Here is a 10,872-nt window from a genome sequence, read left to right on the forward strand (position 1 = left end):
TGGCTTTCAATTCTTTGTAAGTTTAAATCCTTTTGTAAAAACATTAGATCACACTGTTTTGATTTAAGTAGGTTATTTATTCTGTTTTGATAAACAGAACAGGCTTTAACAATATTCAAATTCCTTGTTTTAGGTTTTTCAATAAAAGGAAAAACAAGTTTTTTATTTTTTGCTTTGAAGGATATACTATCGTAATTGACAGTATAAGGAGTTATAAGATTTATAAAAGCAGTTCCTAAAATGATGGCATGATATATGTCATTTGTAAGAACAAAAGAAGTTTTAAATTTAAAACCATCATTATGGATTGAGGCTTCAACTTTAGAACTGACATTAAGTTTTGAATTATTGGCGGCAGAAAGTCTTTCTTTAGTTTTCTCATGAAATCTTTTGGGAACGATGTCTTCTCTAATGCAATTTAAATCGGCGCCAGTATCAAAAAGGGCAATGGCATCCATTGCAAAATCATCAGAGAAGATTAAAGTGACTTTAATCAAATACTTTCTTATGGTGATTTGTTTTAAAACAAATAGAAAATCATTGGGAATAGATTCAATGTTTTCTAAATTTTGATCATTGTTATCACCATTATCAGAATTGGATTCATTATCCGAATTGTCTTGTAATTGCTTTTGCAAAAGAAGTTGGATAGTTTCAGAATCACGTTTTTGTTTTTCTTTCAAATCCTTTATTTCAAGTTTAATGTCTTTGATTTCTTTTTGAATATCCTGAATATTGGGTGTTGACTTTTTTGTTTTCTTTTTATCCAAAATCTGAGTAAGATCATAAGAATTCTTTTTAACAATTAGGACTTTAGAAGTCTCGGCTTTATTAAAATCCAAAGTTTTCAAAAGTTTATCAAGATATTCTTTTTGAAGATTCGGATAAGAAATATGCTTTACAAGTTCAAGAAATGTTTCTTGGTCTTTAGTCAAAACATTGATTTTCTTTAAAAATGAATCAGATTCGGATTCACTACTGCTAGATGCAGAGTCATCTGAGTGCTTGAAGAGGAACTTGCAACAGATGTCTCTGACCTTGTGGCGAGAAGTTGTTGCATGACATTGAAATATTCTTCTTCAGTCTTGGCGCTGGCAAGGAGAGATTGGGCTTTGGTTTTTTGGCTCAAGAAGGTTTGATGGGCTCTGGATTGTTGAATGGTCGGTTGAAGAAATCCTTTGGCAGAGAGCCAATTTCGAATAAAAATGTCAGTCAATTTTGACTGTTCGTCAAACTTCGACCACCATTTTACTTTGAAGGTTCTTTGTAGGATAATCTGGGCATCTTGAGTGTGGTAATTAAGATTCCACATCCAAACCCAAGGAAGAAAGAAATTTGTACAGAAACAGAAGAAAGGCGAAAACCTTTTTTCTGATTCGGAGGGAGAATAATGGGCTTTGAACAAATTTAAACAGTGGGTGGCATTTGGTGTAAGGATATCCGGAGTTGGGCCAAAATAATTCCACCATTGTTTAAACCAATTAGGAAGGCTTTGCACGGTTATTTTAGAATTAAAGAAAAATAACCATGAATGGGATTTTTTGGGGTTTTGTAAGAAAAATGTGTTGTACCAGGCTTGTTGATAATCCCAGTAGGAGAAAGTCAAACAATGTGGTAAACGCATTTGAAAATTGGAGGGAAATCTTTTTTGATTATGGAGTAGATCACCCCATTGATTTGGGCTCAAAACTTTTAAAATTGTAGCCGTTGAATAAGCCGGCTCAGAATGGGAGTCACTGAGGAAAAAATGTTTGAATTTAACGGATTCAGTGGCTTCCAAAATGCTTTGATAGTAAGGCTGGGGTTTTGTTAAATCCCATGGTTTGAAAAACCAGCCTTTAGGGAAAAACTTTGTAAGGGTTTGAAATGGATCAGAATGGTAAAACCCTTCTTCAATAGTTAAAATATTTTGGGAATGGGTTTTATCAAACCAAACCGAAGTTTTCTGTGTTGGTTGTCAAAGTGATTTATTGTTTAGAGTTTCGTGTTTAAAATCTTGTGTTTTATTTGAAGTTTTGTTTTTGTGGTGAATTTTTACTGGTTGTAAGTCCTGTTTTAGGATAAGGATTCCACTGAGGGCTATAAATCCATACCTGTAGCCATTTTAACCAAACCAAAAATAGACCATAGGGTCTTGACCATGAACCCTCTACTCGGTAGAACATCGTCCTTTTTTAGCTCTTCTTCCGGGAAGACTAGTGATTCAAAGCATGTTGTGAGTTCAGAAGAATTCGTTATTGAGAACTTTGATAAAGCAATTGATTGTTGGGAACTTCCAAAAATTTCCAAAGAAAAGATTTACAAAACAAAAATGCTTGATATTTTAAAACATGATTATATTATAAAGACTGAAGAACGTGATATAACTCTTTCAGAGCCTTTTGAAACAATTTATTTGTTTTCAGAAAAATCTTTAAAGAAATTAAAAGAAAAGAATTTCAAATACATTCACATTGGTCTTATCCAAGTCGGAATAAAGCCTTTAACAAAAGAAGGTCTTGACACTTCCATTTTAGCTGTCTTAAGAGATGGGCGATTCATCTCTTTCGATGATTCATTGCTAAGTAGCATCGAATCTAGTCTCTGTAAAGGTCCAATTTCTTTTGATTGTTATCCTAATATAACAATTTCTCTTAAAGACAAAAATATTTTAAAAAGCATAATTTTACAAATCAAAACCCATAATTATAATATGGTCAAAGGATCTATCCCAGTTGCTTTAATTTTTAAAATTTCATACAAAGCTATAGTCTCTGCGTTTATTACGCAACACAAATTCCAGTCAAAAAGAGATGAAACACTCCTCTTGCAGACTGACTTGTCTAAAGCAAACACCGTAATTCCGAAGCCAATCCAATGGAAAGATGTCAATCTTCCAGAGGAATGGATTCTTGAAGGAGCCGCCCCACCGGCGATTCCAAAACAACTTGAGCCCAATACAGAGTTGCAGAATGTAACTCAGTATTCCGATGGTAAAGTCAAACTATCATTCAGAAGGTCTACCTCATCCACATTTTCTGATAAAGAGTCGTGCTCAAGCATTCCTTCACTAGAAAGGAAATTCACGAAAATACCCTCTGTTATAAATCTCCCTTTTCCAAATACAAAGAGTCAACCTAGGTTTTCTACTTTAGATATACCTAGTACCTCCATTCGATCAGTTGATTATACCACTAGCGTTCCTCATCCGATCTACACTAGTAATCAACATGTACAAAGTCAGGAAGAGAAGGAACCTTCTCCTCCAACATCACCTACGTTTTCTGCAGTTACAGAGAATGTCATTAATGTCATTAAAAAGGAATTTGAATTGGATAAAACTCTTCTGCATAAGAATTTTTATTCTGATTTGAACAAAGAAAGAAGAATTTGGTTCTTTAAACATTTTTTAAATCAAAGAAAAGAAATCCAACAAACTTATTATGAATTTGTGAATCTTCATAAAGTTCATATATTGTTTTTTGATTGGTTCGAAATATATTCTTCTGATAACAACATCAATTACCCTTTTAAAGAATCAAATCCTATTACAATTAGGAAGAAAATTCCTGAATGAAAACTTCTTGATAGTGATAGGACTATAGAGTCTGAACACCCACCTCTTCGGAGTGTAACCGTTGATCACGGTAACCTCCTGTCCAAATTCGAGCTTCACCTTACAAAATTCCAAAACCAAATGATTCTGAGGCAAATTTAAGTAGTATTATCCAACAGAATAATTTCTGTAATACTAACTTAAATACAATCGGAAAGCAATTGACTAGGATAGAAAACCAAATCCAGAAGTCAACCATTACTGTTCCATCAATTTCTCCTATTCCAACAAAATCGGATTCTGACAAAAAGCTTAAGGAACCTATTTTCAAACCCTTTCAGGTTTCGAAAACTAGCCAAAAGCTTGTTCAGGAGTCAAAATCAGATTTTGCTAAAGCCATTAGAGAACAATTAGATAGGATAGAAGCTGCTTCTTCCTCGTCTAGCAAAGTTCAGATAGCCCCTGATACTCCTCAATTTAGCAATATTGGAGTATTAGAACAAGACCAAATGTCTATAGCCTCTTCTGATATAGAAGCTTTCAAAGAAGAACCACCTACTCCCAAAGCAAACAAAATTCATTGGGAATTAGCCCTTCCCACTGTCAAGACTCCACCAGATCTAGCAATAGATAATAGACCAAGTGCATTAAATCAATCCTGATACAATGCATCTTCAGTCTATGAGTGGAATATTGACGGTATGTCCAAGTACAATATCCTAGGATTGTTGCAACAAATGACAATGACAGCCAATGCCTATAAAACCCAAGCAGGAACTTCTGATCGTGCTATATCAGAGATCCTCATTGCTGGTTTTACTGGTCAATTAAAAGGTTGGTGGGTTCATCTTCTCACTAATCAGCAACAATTAGACATTCTAAATTCCATTCAAGTCAATGAAAATGGAACCCCTATTTTTTATGAGTTCAATAATCCAATTCAGGATGTTGTTGCTGTTGAGTGTTAGAAAATGCATATTTATAAAGGAGAAAACCGTCATTTTACATTTCAAGTCTTACTAACAACCCTTACTTTTATGTATTTAACCTTCTTGTGATTTAATTACATGTGTTTTATTTTAATTAAGTATTTTATGTATTTTAGGGGCATTATAGTCATTTCACAATAAAGGAGAGATCAGACGGCAAAACGGACATCACTTTTGAACTCAGGACAGTCGAAAACCTTAAGAGGAGCATAAAAGGAAAAATGGCACTATTCACATGTACGGTACTATTCACGTGTACGGTACTGTATACGTTACTGTTCACGACACTGTTCACATAAACGGATGGTGACGTGGCAGCATATCAGTGGACGAAAAATCTCGCGTACGGTGCATGCATCACACAGGATTATTTTCAACCAAACCGCGTTACTGTTCATCCGGGTCAAACCGTGTTACTGTTCATCCGCGTGGTCAAACCGTGGACTGTTGACTGATGACGTGGCGCAATCCTGAGCGTCCAAACTGTTTTTAATCCGATGGCCATGATTTACTCCATGTATCTATAAAAAGGGGGCCTCTCCCCCTTAATTTGATATCTCTGAATCCATTTTTGGGATCCATTTTCTGTAATTCCCTCTCCATCTTGTATTTTCTTCGTATTTTAATAAATTCCTATTTTGCCCCTAGTTCAATTATGAGTGGCTAATTTTCTTTCAAGCTTGGGTTGAAGGTGAAGTCTCAACATGTGTCATGGGCTTAATTTGGTAAATTTATTTTCTCTTCCCCTCTAGTTTTTGTGGATGTTTTGACTTCTCGTCGACAAATAATAATAATCTTGTCTAGATACCGCCTTGGTTACACCGGCTCTCTAGTATAAGGTTATTATTATTTGGCACGATAAGCCCTTAGAACCATATTGATTAGAGCGTGGTTCATGAGGTGTGGATTCCCCCCTCATGATTTAATTGGCATTAATACGGATTATTTAGCCCATGATGCATGTTGATACGGATTCAGATACCCAAGTACGTCAATTTAATAGATTTTCTCTTCAATTTATTCTCGCCATTTCTATTCCAATTTTAGAATTTATCTTGCCATTTTAATTTAAGTCTTAACATATTCCAAATCATTTCCACCACAAATCCAATCACCCATTTACAAAATTAATTCTACACAATTAAAATCCACCTCCTCGTGGGATCGACACTCGTCACCATTGATCTATACTATAATAGATTCGTGCGCTTGCGAGTACATTAAAATTTACACAACAAGTTTTTGGCGCCGTTGCCGGGGAGGTAAGTAATTTTAATTCATAGAATTAATTTTTGTGAACAATTTCTTTTAATTATTTTCTTGTAATTTTTTTTATTAAAAAAAAAGAAAAAAAAGTGAATCTGCATTTAAAGGTTAGTATTTCTTTTCTTTTTCTCTTCTGTAAAATTCTGTAATTTAATTTTTAATTTATTTTTCTTTGTAATTTTTTTTGTTTATCTTATTAATTTATTTTTAGTTAATTTATTTCACATATTTGTTTTTGTGTATTTTTATAGTAAGGTTATAATAGCGCAATAAGGTTAGTATCGTAATTTCTCCTTCTTCTTTATTTTTATTTGTTTTGTTCCCATCTTTATTTTCATTTTATTTGTTTTGCATGCATGGTCGTAGGTCATTATTACCTAATCTTGAACCTATAGACCTTGAATTAGAAAAAACACTTCGCACACAAAAGCACATTAAAAATAAATTTGAAATGGATTTGCAACCACAAGAGAGGCCATTTAAGGAGTACTTCAGTCCCTTAGCTAATTTGAGCACATCATGCATAAGATACCCAAATGTAGCTGCTAGGAGTTTCGAATTAAAACCTAGTGTGGTAAATTGTCTCCCCACATTTTATGGCCTAGAAAATGAGGATCCATATAATCATCTGAATGATTTTCATGCCATTTGTCAAACTTTTAAATATGAAAATTTTTCAGACGATGATGTTAAACTTAGACTATTCCCATTTTCTTTAAAGGATAGGGCTCGTTCATGGCTTAATACATTGCCTGCTAATAGCATTGCATCATGGGAACAAATGGTTACAAAATTTTTGAATAAATATTTCCCAGTATATAATGTTAGCCTAAAGGGCTGTACATAATGTAATTTTGATGATAACAAACATATGTATTGAGTGATTTAATAAATATTGTATTTCACATTTTCACTAGTTTTTGAAGGATAATATTTATGCAAGTGAATCAAGTGAAATCAAGATTGAAGACACTCAACGGACAACGGCGACATCAAGAATATCGTTTAAAGCTTAACGAACAAATTAGTGCGATAAATTCTTGTAAAGCCGGTATGATTTAATTGATGCATGATTTAGCATTTGAGTAGCTTAAGAGATTAATTTACTTAAATACTTTTCATAAACTAAAATGTTTTGTTTTTATAAAGTAAAGTATTTTGTGGATTTGAGTAAATTGGACTTAAATGCTAAGATTTGAAATCTTTGATTTTAATAAGTATTAAAATTCGGAGTTGGACGTTTTTACAAACATTTGAAATGTTTTGGGCCATACTATAATTTATGAATATTTTGGACTAAAGTGAAAGATTTTGAGAACTTTGAAAAATATAGGTATTATGTTGAAAAGGACCTTTGTGTGAAACAAGAAAATCTTTGGGGCCATATCATAATTTCAGAAAGTTTGAGAAAGACATCTATTTTTATGAAGTTCTGAAATTGGACCTATTTGCAAAGTTTTCTGACGTTTTGGGCCATAGTATAATTATAGAAAGTTTTGGGCTAAAGTGTAATTTTAGTGAACAGTAGTACTGTAGCAAAATTCAAAAATAACGGTAATATTACTGTTCCTGAGCGGCTAGCCGGATAATCAAGCGGCTAACCGCTTGAGCGCTGGAATTTGCCTATAACGGCTAGTTTTTGGGCTTTCACTATAAAAACTCAACTCAAACTTCATTTTAAGAACTAACACAAGCAAATATAAGATCATATAACATATATTGAGCTTCCATTTCGTAAATCATCATTTGTTGAATCATCATTGAGCTATAATTTGTTATTCACTCTTAAAGAGAGTTTTATTGTTGTGAATTTCATTTCTCATCAATTTGTGAGTGTACAAGTGTGGGAAATGTTGAGTGTTAGAAAATGCATATTTATAAAGGAGAAAACCGTCATTTTACATTTCAAGTCTTACTAACAACCCTTACTTTTATGTATTTAACATTCTTATGATTTAATTACGTGTGTTTTATTTTAATTAAGTAATTTATGTATTTTAGGGGCATTATAGTCATTTCACAATAAAGGAGAGATCAGACGGCAAAACGGACATCACTTTTGAACTCAGGACGGTCGAAAACCTTAGGAGGAGCATAAAAGGAAAAATGGCACTATTCACATGTACGGTACTATTCACGTGTACGATACTGTATACGTTACTGTTCACGACACTGTTCACATAGACGGATGATGACGTGGCATTGACCGATGATGTGGCATTGACTGATGAGGTGTCACGATCCTGTTGGACTAAAATTCTTATGTACTGTTGATGGTGACGTGGCAGCATATCAGTGGACGAAAAATCTCGCGTACGGTGCATGCATCACACAGGATTATTTTCAACCAAACCGCGTTACTGTTCATCCGGGTCAAACCGCGTTACTGTTCAAAGTCGGGTCAAACCGTGTTACTGTTCATCCGTGTGGTCAAACCGTGGACTGTTGACTGATGACGTGGCGCAATCCTGAGCGTCCAAACTATTTTTAATCCGATGGCCATGATTTACTCCATGTATCTATAAAAAGGGGGCCTCCCCCCCTAATTTGATATCTCTGAATCCATTTTTGGGATCCATTTTCTGTAATTCCTTTTCCATCTTGTATTTTCTTCGTATTTTAATAAATTTCCATTTTGCCCCTAGTTCAATTATGAGTGGCTAATTTTCTTTCAAGCTTGGGTTGAAGGTGAAGTCTCAACATGTGTCATGGGCTTAATTTGGTAAATTTACTTTCTCTTCCCCTCTAATTTTTGTGGATGTTTTGACTTCTCGTCGACAAATAATACTAATCTTGTCTAGATACCGCCTTGGTTACACCGGCTCTCTAGTATAAGGTTATTATTATTTGGTACGATAAGCCCTTAGCACCATATTGATTAGAGCGTGGTTCATGCGGTGTGGATTCCCCCCTCATGATTTAATTGGTATTAATAAGGAATATTTAGCCCATGATGCATGTTGATACGGATCCAAATACCCAAGTACGTCATTTCAATAGAATCCTCTTCAATTCATTCTCGCCATTTTAATTCCAGTTTTAGAATTTATTCTCGCCATTTTAATTTAAGTTTTAGCATATTCCAAATCATTTCCACCATAATTCCAACCACCCATTTACAAAATTAATTCTATATATAATTAAAATCCACCTCCTCGTGGGATCGACACTCGTCACCATTGATCTACACTACAATAGATTCGTGCGCTTGCGAGTACATTAAAATTTGCACAACAAGTTTTTGGCGCCGTTGCCGGGGAGGTAAGTAATTTTAATTCATAGAATTAATTTTTGTGAATAATTTCTTTTATTTGTTTTCTTGTATTTTTTTTATTATTAAAAAAAAAAGTGAATCTACATTTAAAGGTTAGTATTTCTTTTCTTTTTCTCTTCTTTAAAATTTTGTAATTTAATTTTCCATTTATTTTTCTTTGTAATTTTTTTGTTTATCTTATTAATTTAATTTTTAGTTAATTTCTTTCACGTATTTATTTTTGTGTATTTTTATAGAAAGGTTGTAATAGCGCAATAAGGTTAGTATCGTAATTTCTCCCTCTTCTTTATTTTTATTTGTTTTGTTCCCATCTTTGTTTTTTGTTTTGTTTGCATCTTTATTTTTATTTTATTTATTTTGCATGCGTGGTCGTAGGTCATTATTACCTAATCTTGAACCTATAGACCTTGAATTAGAAAAAACACTTCGCACACACAAACACGTTAAAAATAAAATGGATTTACAAGCACCACAGGAGAGGCCATTTAAGGACTATTTTAGTCCCTTAGCTAATTTGAGCACGTCATGCATAAGATACCCAAATGTAGCTGCTAGGAGTTTTGAATTAAAACCTAGTGTGTTAAATTGTCTCCCTACATTTTATGGCCTAGAAAATGAGGATCCATATAATCATTTGAATGATTTTCATGCCATTTGTCAAACATTCAAATATGAGAATTTTTCAGATGATGATGTTAAACTTAGACTATTCCCATTTTCTTTAAAAGATAGAGCTCGTTCATGGCTTAATACATTGCCTGCTAATAGCATTGCATCATGGGAACAAATGGTTACAAAATTTTTAAATAAATATTTCCCAGTGCATAAAACCAATGCTATTCGCAGGGAAATCTCGGAGTTTACCCAGAAAGATGACGAGCAATTTTTCGAAACATGGGAGCGATTCAATGGGCTACTCTTGAAGTGTCCACATCATGGGTACGAGAAATGGCACCAATGCCAATACTTTTTGGAGGGATTATTGCCGAATGTGCAAGAATGGCTAATGGCAACAAGTGGAGGAGAGCTAATGTCAAAAAGTGCATCAGAGATTTGGGAATTCTTCCAGCGACAAGCGGATAATTCCCAACAACGGAGTCGATCACTCAGGAATACTAGACGAATTAAGGGAGTAAATGAGGTTCAAATTGGCGAGTCAACTTCGGGAATCAAAGAAGTCAAGGAGATGGTTGAAGGTCTTGCTCGACAAATAGCATCGTTATCGACTGCTAAATCAACAGAACCACATGACCAGGACTCATACTCAGATCAAGCCAATGCCATAGGTGTAATGAGAAAGCCATCAAATTACAACCCATACTCCAACACATATAACCCTGGATGGAGAGACCACCCCAATTTTTCATGGTCTCAAGGATTCCAACAGAATGGACCAGCAGCTCCAGCTCCACCAATGCAACAAATTCCTCAAGTTCCTCAAGCCTCTCAGCCCCCATTTAGACCATACAATCAGAACCAGAACTACTCTCAACCCAGACCATGGGAGGATGCATTCCAAAATTTCAAGAATGTTACTCACTCTACGATTGAACAACAGAACCGCACCATTGATGGACTACGAAATGAATTGAGAGCAGGCTTCAACTCACAAGCTCAATCGGTTTCAAGCCTCGAGAAGATGGTGGGACAACTTGCTTCTTCAGTTCAAACCTTGGCAATGACCGTTGAGAAAGGTAAGTTTCCAAGTCAACCAGTGCCTAATCCTAAAGGAGTACATGAAGCAAGTACCAGTTCACCACAACAGCATGGAGAGGTTAAAGCAGTAATGACCTTGCGAAAAGGAAAAG

General features: G+C 34.5%; 1 non-coding gene across 1 annotated transcript; it reads right to left on the minus strand.

Moving 5' to 3' along the window:
* Positions 1–9,902: 9,902 nt before the first annotated feature.
* On the minus strand, positions 9,903–10,006 carry LOC127899017 (small nucleolar RNA R71). Its single transcript, XR_008050784.1, has one exon. It is a non-coding gene; the product is annotated as a small nucleolar RNA R71 (small nucleolar RNA).
* Between the last annotated feature and the right edge of the window lie 866 nt (positions 10,007–10,872).

The sequence above is a fragment of the Citrus sinensis genome, chromosome 7, assembly GCF_022201045.2.
Source record: "Citrus sinensis cultivar Valencia sweet orange chromosome 7, DVS_A1.0, whole genome shotgun sequence".
Taxonomy (NCBI): Eukaryota; Viridiplantae; Streptophyta; class Magnoliopsida; order Sapindales; family Rutaceae; genus Citrus; species Citrus sinensis.